The following is a 7,872-nucleotide window of genomic DNA, read 5'->3' as shown; positions in this document are numbered from 1 at the left end:
ACAAAGCAAAAAGAATGAAGTTTATAACGAGCATGATCAACTAATAGTTGATCAAGAAGGACCACGGTATGGCCCATTTCGTCGGCTTATGGCTACTAGAGGTAGCCTCAATGGTGCTCATCTCTTCAGCTGCACCCTTCTTAGCTTCAACAGTTGGAGAACTCAGCTGATCAGCTTCGTCATCTCCCCAATCAAGGACTTCCTTGGGATCGTTAGACTCCAAATCGACCATCTCACCTTGGTCGGCTCATTTTCCACTTCCTCATCGGTCCCATAACTTAGGCATCCAAGACCTCCTCTTTGAGTGATAGGCTCTCTCGCGGGCCGGAATAACTTGCGCTTGCTCTTCCCCAAACCAGCTCCTGCATTATCTAAAATAACAGATTCTTCCTCCTTCTTGCTCCCAATCTGGGCGGAGGGGTTACAACAGGAATAGAAATAGGCATATCGGGAAGTACAAAGTACGATCTCTTTTCGAGACCATATTACATGTAACAGCCACACGGGATCCTTTTTCTTAGCCTACTGGGCAAAGACAATAGAGTGCTTTCCCACTTTAAAAGTCAAGGTTCCTAGACCGACATCTATAATCGCACCAAAGAAGGTGTGCGAAATGGCCTACCCAAAATAATGGGAATATGGTCATCCTCAGGCATGTCAAGGACAACAAAGTCAACAAGGAAGAAAAACTTCCCTATCTGGACGGGTATGTCCTCTAGGACTCCTATAGGCTCGACCGCAGACGGTCGACCATCCGAATCCGTCATCTCGGTTATTGCAAACCTGGTCAACTTAAGCTTTCTAGCTAGACTCAAGGGCATGACACTTATGCTAGCTCCTAAGTCACATAAAGCCTTTTCGATAGAAAATGTACCTATCTTTGCAAGGAACTCGAAAAACTCGCCGGGTCTTCTAACTTATGGGGCGCAGTGTGAGACAAGTAGGAGTAAGACTCTTTAGTTAACGCAACAGTGTGAACATGTTCAAGAGATTTTTTCTTTGACAACAACTGTTTCATGAATTTAGTGTATGCTGGCACTTGGTTAACTAACTCGAGGAAGGGTACCTGAACATTTAAGCTACGAATAACTCTCTCAAATTTACTAAAAGATACCTGTTCCTTCGTCGGCACGAGTCTCTCTGGGATATGGGGTGTAAGGAGTACCTTAGCCCTCTCCTCTAAGTCGCGTGTGCCGGTATCCTTGGACTTAGGCTGAAAGTCCGTCACCTTTTCTTTGTTGAAGCTAGACCCCTCCTCAGACCGTCTCAAATGAGAACCATTGACCGTCATTGGATCGAACTTCGGAGCCGGGACTGACCCATCAGAACTCGGGTTTGCCCCCAAACATTTCGGGACGGTGGTTCCCCGAAACAAGTGGTCTCGTAGACTATTTGACATTAAAGGACGAAATTTTTCAACATCAGCAGTGATATTGGTCGATCGACCAACATCTTCGGTCGATCGACTGGGTTGCACAGTTCCAGAAGCTCCTGGAACCCGTGTTTCAGTCGATCGACTAGGTACTTCAGTCGATCGACTGAAATGCCTGGCAGACGTCTTTTTCTTTGATTTGTTCGTTGAAGCTTTCTCTTGACTTATTTCTGGCTCATCTTTCTCGACAGCATTCTCAACCATGGCAGGACCGTCGAGGGTGGACCCGCTCCTCAGAGTGATGGCATTTAGGGTCTCCTTTTGTTCGGGTTGAGTGGGTAAGTGTCCGGGAGCTCGAGTGTTACTTTTACTAGCCAGTTGAGCAATTTGGCTCTCAAGTAACTTCATCCCGGCCTCTCTTGCTTGGGACTCCTTTAGCAACAGATTCTTAAGCTCGGAGAACTCAGAATTCTGTGATTGTTGTTGTTGCGGCACATAAGGGGGCTTCTGGTATTGCTGTTGCTTTTGATGAGGCGGGACATATGGCTGCTGCTGTGGCGGCTGTTGGGTTGGATTTTGGACATTTTGGCTTCTCCAACTCAAGTTCGGATGCGGTGGCTCGTAGTAGGTGTTTGTCTGCCTATAGTGTTGAAAGGCAGCACAAGATTCAAAGGGGCTAGGGCAATTTTTCGAGACATGGCCCTCAACTCCACACCTTTCACAGACGAAGGGACCGTCTGACACGGCATTAACTTGGTATATCCCACCTTTAGAAGCTCCCCCTAGCTCATACTTGTCAAATCTCGCGGTGAGAGCCTCAAGCGCAGCAACAAAGGAAGATTCAGCAGCTCTCCTCTGGTTCCCTCTCGAATTCCCATATTCGGCCTTGTGGGTAGCTAGATCGTCAATGATCTTCCACCCCTTAGTTGCTCCCAAATTTTCAGCGAATCTTCCATTGGCTGCAGCATCCAAAATGGCCCTCTGATCGTCGTACAACCCATTGTAGAAATGATTGCACAAACTCCACTTTTCGAACCCATGATGCGGTATGGTTCGCACTAACTTCTTGAATCGGACCCATGCCTCGTGGAAATTCTCATCTGGCCCTTGTTTAAAGCCCGTGATTTGAGCTCTAATAGCGATCGTCCTTGAAGCAGAGAAGTACTTCTTGTAGAACGCCAATGCCAATGTATTCCAATTAGTGATCTCCAGAGCGGCCCGGTCCAAATCTCTATACCACTCCCTTGCAAAGATCACGAAGGAGAAGATGAACATGGTCTCTTTGATTTGATCCTGGGTCACGCCACCGGTGGGGGAATGGAGCAAACAGTGAGTCAATAAAGGTCTCCATATGCCTTGCTTTGCATCTTCATTTGCAGCTCCCCAAACCGATTTCTCTCGACCATGGTAATGTAAGCAGGCTTTGGTTCGAACTTCCTGGCATCTCCCGGTAGTTCGAACCCCTTATATAAGTTATCGGTGTCGGCTCGAAATAACTAGCTATACTTGCTTCCTCGGCCATGACCGGGATTTCCGGAGAAGTAACTGTCTCGGAAGAAGTGGAAACAGTGAAGATCGGGGTCTTCTTCGAACAGATCGTTCTCGTGATAGCTTGACAGAGTACTCAGCTCTTCCTCTGTCGGTAATACTCTTTGTGTTCGCCTCAACTCGCGCAAGGATCTCTCAAGCTCAGGGTTCAACGGTACTAATTCTCCACCCTGTGACCTACGCATAAGATGAAACTACAAAAAGAATATAAGAAAAGTTTAAGGAACGGATGTCCCTTAAACTAAGAAAGACCAAAAAATAAAACAACTAAAATTAGGACTATTGCCTCCCCGGCAACGGCGCCAAAATTTGATACCCGTCATTGTGAGTACCAAAGATAAAATTTATAATCTCCTATTAAGACTAACCTAGGCTAGTGGTAACAGGGTCGAACCACAAGGAGGCAGTTGTAAACTTTAGTTGATCTATGTTCAGTCTGAGGTAACTATTATGGGGGTTGATTTGAATTGGTCTAAGACTAAGAGCAAACAAAGATAATGAACTAAAAATACGAATTTAACAGATAAAAGAAAGGGTACTAGGATGGTCAGGTCATTATAGCTTTGGCGGCAAAGAACTAAGTCGGTCTGAATCAAACACAGGTAAGGCGGGAAATAAGAGGTCCTCTCGGTCCACTCCTAACATATAGCATCTCTCGATCTCGCTATAGGTCCCTAATGCCACTAATACTAACTTTCGTCCTGAAAAGTGACTAACGGTCTAAACTATACCTATCTTTCGATCTTAGCACAGTTTAGTCGATTTAATTGACGGTCAAATAACTTTCCCTATCTTTCGATCTAATGGGTCAGTCACGAAATAGGTATCTAACTGGTCGCATGCATTCAACTCGTCAAATACAAGATTAAATTCAATTAAAACGAGTAAAACCCTACGAGGTCGGTCGATCGACCGCAATGTCAGTCGATCGACCAACACGCGAGACAGATCTCCCTAATTTAATGCCGCCTATGCCATAATTCGCCTACATCCTAGCACTAAAGATTTAGCTACTCATGGTGAAGGTAAAAACAACAAATGAACTAACAACGATTACTGTATTCATGCTTAATGTAAATAACAACAACGAAAATATGATAATTGGCTTTGGGGCACTAATTATCAATTCTATACTAATAATGAAAGCGAAGCAATAAACTAAGATTAGGGGAGAATCAATACCGAGAATTCAGAGGAAAGATTAAGAACAAAGGCAGAATTCCAATGCTAAAATCGATATCCCAAACCCTAGTTACTCGGAAATAAACTAAAACTTAAAGTACTGTATTGTGATGTAAAACCTAGATAAAAAACTTGATATCCAACTTGATGTTCTCTGTTACGTTATATAGCAATCAACGCAACAACTTATTTCCTAAACCTAGACTTCACGGGCTTCAAGATTCACGGTCATCTAATTCTCGTCTGAAATAGAAATCCGGTCGATCGACTGACAAGGCTGGTCGATCGACTGCTCCTCAGCAAACAGTAGCTTCTGGAACCCGAGCATTGGTCGATCGACTGACAAGGCTGGTCGATCGACTGGCTGAGCTGCTACTTGACTTCTTTTAACTCGTGGACTTGTCTTTTGGGCCTTGGATTGCGCACCAAGCTCGTTCCTTAAGCAATTCCTTTACGTCATTTGCAATGCAGGTCACTCGGGGACGGATTCGGCTTGATTTCCCGTTGAATTCTTCACATTTCTGCAATAAAGTACAAAAACACGAAAGTAGAAGAAAATAGGGAAATATAGGCATATATTGCACATCTGAGCTCTGAAATGCGTGTAGAAAAGAGTGTGAAACATCGTATTTTAGACACGCATCAATAAACATGAGTAGAGCATTATATATTCAATTTCTAGTACAAATAAGCACAAAATCAAATGCTCCCAATTTGAGTTAGGGTTTGATATACATGATGAAATCGATTGCAACGGATGAAATTAAAGAGAAAAGGGAAGAAAACTTACTTGATGATGTTAATGGATGATTGAATCTTGCAAAATGATGAAGAAATTGTTGTTTCCTTGTGATTTTGAGTGAAGAAATGAAGAAATATGATAGAGAGGAAGAGGAGAATGAGTACCGTCGGGTTGCTTGAATAAATGAAAAAATGATCTTTTTTTTTACCCTTGCTAAAAGAAAAGCCAGCCAACTACGAAACAACGTCCCCGATCGGGGCTGGCAACCTCGATCGGGGTTGACCGGTCCACGCTGCTTTTGGCTTTGCTTCCATATTTTATTAATTCCGTCCCGTTTTTCGAAAACTACGTCCCCGAATGGGGTTCTTGCATGGGGAAGCGTGCTATTTTCTCCACTAAGTCTCTTTTCTTCATTTTCAACTATAAATCACAAAAACAAACATCGTCAAGTCGAGTATTTTATTTCTAATCTACGAAAAACAGTAAATTGCGAAAAATTAAAAAAAAGAAATAAATAAAAGCAATTAAAAAGCTTGGGTTGCCTCCCAAGAAGCGCTGGTTTAACGTCCCGCACGACGTAAAAGCTATTTTGATCAAGTTTCATCATTGAGCTTGCCAGCAACCGAGCTCCATTTCATAGCTACTTTTGCATTCCGCAACCATTTGAAATTCTCCAAATAAAATTTCCCTTTCTTTTTCGCACTCTTAGCAATAGTGCCCTTAGCATCGTCACCTACAAAACAAACAACACCAATATCTTCCTCCAACAGATCCATCAGTAAGGATCGAAGTGTAGTAGAGGCATTAGAAGTGTCTAAAGTGCTAAGTAAATAACAAGACTCTTGTAACATTGGGCTTCTAATGGTGTTGTTCTTGCTAAAGGTAACCCGGTCATCACCCACTTCTAACCTTAACCTCCCATTTTTCACATCAATTAACGCACCCGTGGTGTGTAAAAATGGCCTACTCAATATAATCGGGTTTTGTGAGTCCTCGGCCATATCAAGTATGAGGAAGTCAATGAGTATGAAAAACTTGCCAAATTTGACGGGCACATCTTCTAAGACACCTAAAGGTCGCTTTAAAGAACGGTCCGCCATTTGCAATGTGATACTTGTGCATTTTAGAGCACCCATGTTAAGTTTTTCACAAATAGAATAGGGCATGACACTCACACTAGCACCTAGGTTGCAAAGGGCCTTATCAATGGTATATGTGCCTATAGTGCAAGGAATAGAATAGCTACCGGGGTCCTTCAGTTTCAGGGGAGACTTGTTTTGTAAGAGTGCACTACACTCTTCGGTGAAAGCAATGGTCTTAACCTCATTGAAGGATCGCTTCTTTGAGAGAATTTCCTTCAAAAACTTTGAGTAGGAAGGGGCTTGGGCAAGTAATTCAATAAATGGGACGGTGACTTGCAAATTCTTAACAACCTCCAAAAACATACCGAACTTACTTTCCTCCTTGTGCTTTGCTAGACGATGGGCAAACGGTACTTGAACAACTTCCTTTGGAGGAGCATCCTCCACATCTTTCACTTTCTCTTTCTCCACTCCAATAGGAGCATCCACCTTCTTTGAATCGGCATCACCCTCCTTAGCATTAGGAGAGACCTCCTTGTCAACAATCACCTCGTCACTTTCTTCGGTACCAAGCTTTCTCTTTCTCTTAAGCATCAATAATCGATGAGGAAATGGCACACGATCCTTAACAAGAGGCTCTTCACAAGCCTTCTTTTTGTCATTTCCCCCAAGCTTAGGCTTTTTAACAACCACTTCGTCATCCAAAGTCATGGATGGTCCATCGTAGCTTGTACCACTTCTCAAGGAAATAGAATTAATGGTCTCATGTGGTTGCGTACCTTGGGGTGGTAATTGACCGGTTTTCTTTTGAGAGCTAGAAGCGGCTAGTTGAGCCATTTGTTGCTCCAACATCTTGATTGCGGCATTGTGAGCTTGATCATTCTTTTGGATTTGAGCCAACAATTCTCTTTGCATTTGTACTATCAAGCCCTTAAGTTTACTTCCTCCTTGGTTGTTTTGTTGGCCATTTTGAGGTGGTGGCCCTTGATTTTGTTGGTAGTTTTGTTGAGGTGGCCTTTGTTGATTTTGATTACCCGGTAGGGGATTATACTTAGCTTTTGTTGTTGAGGGACATAGGCATTTTGTTGGGGTTGGGGTTGGGGTTGAGGGTTAAGCACATTGTTGCTTGTGTAAGACAAGTTCGGATGGAATTTTGAATTCGGGTTATAAGTATTGGAATAAGTACTCGGTGGATAAGAGCTTTGTCTTAGAGCTTGAAGTGCATTTACCTCCTCAATAGTGGCTCGACAATGAGCGGTGTAATGACCCGCACCTCCGCAACCGTCACAAACAATGATTTGACTTGTAGAGGACACGGCATTGAGTTGTTGAAGAGAATCTCTAGCATCTCGTTCCGCCAATTGTTGTTGGAGTAAGGCAATTTGTGCTAGCAAGACGGGATTGTCGGAGGATTCTTCTTTACCTTTGAGTGGCACACTTTGGGAATTGACATATTGTGCGTCATCGACCGCCATAGATTCGGTCGTGGCATGAGCAATATCGGTGTCAATTTGATCAAACCGCCCATTGTTGGCAGAATCAAGAATCCTTCGGTACTCGGCACAACATCCATTGTAGAATGTTATAGCTATAAACCAATCATCCAATCCATAATTTGGGCATTGCCTTTACAACTCTTTGTACCTCTCCCAAGCCTCATATAAGATCTCAAGAGCTTGTTGACGGAATCCGGTGATTTAGTTCCTCAAGGTTTGAGCTTTCTACGGTGGAAAAAACTTTTGATAGAACGCAAGAGCCAATGTCTCCCAATTGGTGATTCCCAAAGCGGTGCGGTTAAGGCTATTGATCCAAAGCTTTGCCTAGTCCTTCAAAGAGAAAGGGAAATGTATTTCCCTTATTTGGGCTTGAGTGACGCTCGTTTGACGGATCATGGAGCAATTATCGCAGAAATTTTGCACATGCAAATTGGGATCCTCCAAAGGACT

The 7,872-nt window shown here is 43.4% G+C and overlaps 1 non-coding gene across 1 annotated transcript; it reads left to right on the top strand.

The window, feature by feature from the left end:
• The first annotated feature begins 7,531 nt into the window (after positions 1-7,531).
• On the top strand, positions 7,532-7,639 carry LOC141603345 (small nucleolar RNA R71). The gene has a single exon (XR_012525227.1). It is a non-coding gene; the product is annotated as a small nucleolar RNA R71 (small nucleolar RNA).
• The last annotated feature ends 233 nt before the right edge of the window (positions 7,640-7,872 follow it).

The sequence above is a fragment of the Silene latifolia genome, chromosome 9 (genome assembly GCF_048544455.1).
Source record: "Silene latifolia isolate original U9 population chromosome 9, ASM4854445v1, whole genome shotgun sequence".
NCBI lineage: Eukaryota > Viridiplantae > Streptophyta > Magnoliopsida > Caryophyllales > Caryophyllaceae > Silene > Silene latifolia.
This window is presented reverse-complemented; position numbering and strand designations above follow the sequence as displayed.